Source organism: Moschus berezovskii, chromosome X (assembly GCF_049115385.1).
Source record: "Moschus berezovskii isolate FMDL1 chromosome X, NW_MosBer_1.0, whole genome shotgun sequence".
Classification (NCBI taxonomy): domain Eukaryota; kingdom Metazoa; phylum Chordata; class Mammalia; order Artiodactyla; family Moschidae; genus Moschus; species Moschus berezovskii.
In genome coordinates, this window is record NC_142488.1 from 18,478,572 (window position 1) to 18,481,840 (window position 3,269).

Genomic DNA, 3,269 nt, shown 5'->3' on the forward strand with positions numbered 1-3,269 from the left:
GGGATTTTTAATCTGAGAGCAGAGTAGCAATGGAGTTGCTGGTTACCAGGGGAGGAATTTGAGTCATCACAGCAGGAAGGCTAGAGAAGGACAGTGCAGTACACAGGGTTCTACGGCTTCAGAGAACACTAACTAGTCTAAACTATATTTTAAAAACTTTTTTTCCCCCAGTCCTAAAATTCACCCAGGAGAAAGAGGCTGGTTTAACTGCAAAGAAGAGAAAATTGATCAGCCTGGAGGGCTGCTCCTAGTCGGAGATGTCGAACGGCATCTTGCTGAGGACCTCCCGGGTCTCATCAACTATGGTGGTGTAGGTCCAGCGGCGGTTGCAGCGGCACGTGGGCCCGCACTTGGTGGAGTTACACTTGGGGCACGGGTAGAAGCAACCCAGGCAATCTTCATCAAGGCAGTCGCACAGGTCAGCATCATTGACGATGAGCCTGCCCTTTTTGTCATACTTCTTGCCTTCGCGTTTTACAGAAACAAACTCATACTTCTTTGGCTCTTTCTTTTGCATCTCCCTAATCTCAGGATTAAAGTTGGCTATCTGAGGCCCAGGATTTTGAAATGTCAACATTTTTAACTGCCGCTCCAGCCATTTCCTTTTCTTCTCTTCCATCGGACTTGGTTTCTCAGGAGAACTTTGACGTGCAGGTGTCTCTTGCACGGAACTGCTTTTTTCCGCTTGCTCACTCATTTCTGCTCACCTGGGGACACAAACAAAGTCAGCAACCATTTGTGGGAGCTCATTCAACCATGAGGACACTGGAGCTGGTAAACGTCATTTCAGAATGGGCCTATTAAGTTTTTTCTTCAAATCTGAGTTAAGTGGATAGGAGCAAGTTTATCAACACCAACAAATCTTTGGACAAAAGTGCTTTTATCAGATAGTATTTCCTCCTTTATTTAACCATCTCGTTTTTCTATCAAATGTTTAAATAACCATTCATGTTTGTCTAGACTAGTACTTCTCAAACATTAATGTGCATGAATCATGAAACATCTTGTTAAAAACTAGATTATGATTCAGTTAGGACTGGGGTGGGGCCAGAGAGTCTACCTTTCTAATGTAGGCCCAGATTATACTGATATTGCTAATTCCAAACCTACTTTGAGTCTCAAGGGCCTAGAGCTAAACCAATAGTGATCAGGGGCAAGAATTTCTTTGCTTTCATAGAAACCCAGTTATTCTTCTTAGGTGAGTGGCCCTAGGATAGAAAGCCGACAGTTTTTTATGTAAAGAATCTCTTTCTCTCCGCAATGCCCTCCCTGCCCGAACACAAGGCAAACTCCTGACTTTTCCTCCAGCTAAATTGGTTTGAACAAAGAAAATACTGTTTGAACCACTTCAGATCAATAAACATATTCCTTGTTTCTAATGACTGTAGTAAGTAATGGAAATTGGATGGTCATTTTTAGCAACTGCCTTTTCTCTTTAAAACGTCAGCACATTAGCTGTGGTTTATTTATTTCGTTTGAAGTGACCTCCAATTCTTCTCAGGAAACACTCTACAAGCTACTTTAAGGTAATTAATCACATTGAATTAGTGACTGGTTTTTAAAGGCTTTCTAAAGTCAGTACATTCTCTAGGACTTTCAGTGTCATCTCGCCTCTCTCCACGTCTCACTGTCTCCGTGTGTGTGTGTCTCTTCCCTCACCACTCCCCCCATCCCTCTGTTTCTCTCCTAATTGGCCCATGTCCTACAGACTCCACAAAGCTTCCCAAACTACTAATAGTTTAAAGTAGAGAGGCAGAGGACACCCATTTCTTTAAGGATGTTCTGCCTAGCTTCAAGAAGCAAACTGGCTAAAAGTAAGAGAGACAGAGGATGGGGCATCAGCTGTGAGAGGATCACCATACTAGAGAAAAATTCCCTTTGCTCCTCACTGGAGAGTTTCACAATTCCAGAGGACTGGCCACACTCTGCTTGATACATACTACTAATTTCACACAACAGGTTCCCTTTTAGGTCTTCCTTCTCACTTGAACAATGTAGTGTCTACAGAGAGGGAAAAGCAAATGATTCCCTTGAATCTCTCTCTTGAATTGGATTTATTTGCCAGGATCTTGTTGAGTAAATACCCAGGACAGAAATAATACAGTTTCATAATTTCTAAGTTACTCCAATGTCTTGGCAGGTCTAGAACGTTTAGTTTTTCATTACTCTTATTCTTTGAGCTGTAATTTCATGGTTGGCTACTTACCTTACTTTTTTGGGGGGAAAAAAAAGGGTAGTAGCTACCTTTCTGATACATTACCCTAGGCAGAGGAGCCTCACGCATCTCACTGCCAGAGATCAGACACTAGCACTGTCTTCACCACTAACTATCTGACTTTAACTTAAGATGACTTCAGTTGCTTAACCTCAGTTTCCTCATCTGAAAATGGGGATAATAATAGTACCTTCTCTATGGGTATGCCCTAAAGTAGGTGCAGTGAGAACTTCAAAGATGATATAAGACCAGGTTTCTGCCCACAAAAGGTTTGGCAATCTCCACTGGAGAGATCAAGTGTCTGCAGCTCACTGCAAGGACAGGGAAAGGTGCTCCAGTTCAGATTCAGAGAACCCTATGGGGGGTGGGGGAGTTCGTAATAATCAACTATCAATAGAGGCATCCTATTTAGAACTAAGCTTTATATCTTTTTTCTGCACCCCCCCTCCCAGTTTAGTGAGGTGCTCAGTCACTCAGTTGTGTCCAACTCTTTGCAACCCCATGGACTATAGCCCTCCAGGCTCCTCTGTCCATCTTCCAGGCAAGAATATTGGAGTGGGTTGCCATTCCCTTCTCCAGAACTAAGCTTTACATCTTAAAGAATTTTGGTTCATTCCCATAGTGGTAAAAAAAAAGTGAGTGTGTGTGTGCATGTGCCAATTTGTCACTATAATCCAGTCTAAAGCCACTATTTTTTTTTCATTCATTCAACAAATATTGATCAAGAGTATATCATATATGCTAGGAATTGTGCCTTATTTATTCCAGTCACAATTGCATACACAAACCCAGGGTCCTTCAAGCAGTGGCCTTTACAAAAATGAATAAATTGGGGTAAAAATCTTTCACTCTTCAATTAAGCAAAATATCTGTGTAGGCCAATTTTAAGGCACAGTATTTGTTTTAGAAACAGGCATCAAGACTCTGGTGGAGAAACTCAAAGTTTAGTTACGATTAGCTGTGAACCAAACACAAAACTGATTCTCAGTACCTTTACAGTAAAAGCAGAGTTTGTTGCCTGTCTGAATGTTCCAATGTTGTTCCACTGATATTC

The 3,269-nt window shown here is 41.8% G+C and overlaps 1 pseudogene; it reads right to left on the minus strand.

Annotated features, from left to right (window-relative positions):
* Positions 1-247: 247 nt before the first annotated feature.
* Positions 248-772, minus strand: LOC129535170 (ARL14 effector protein-like pseudogene; annotated as a pseudogene).
* Between the last annotated feature and the right edge of the window lie 2,497 nt (positions 773-3,269).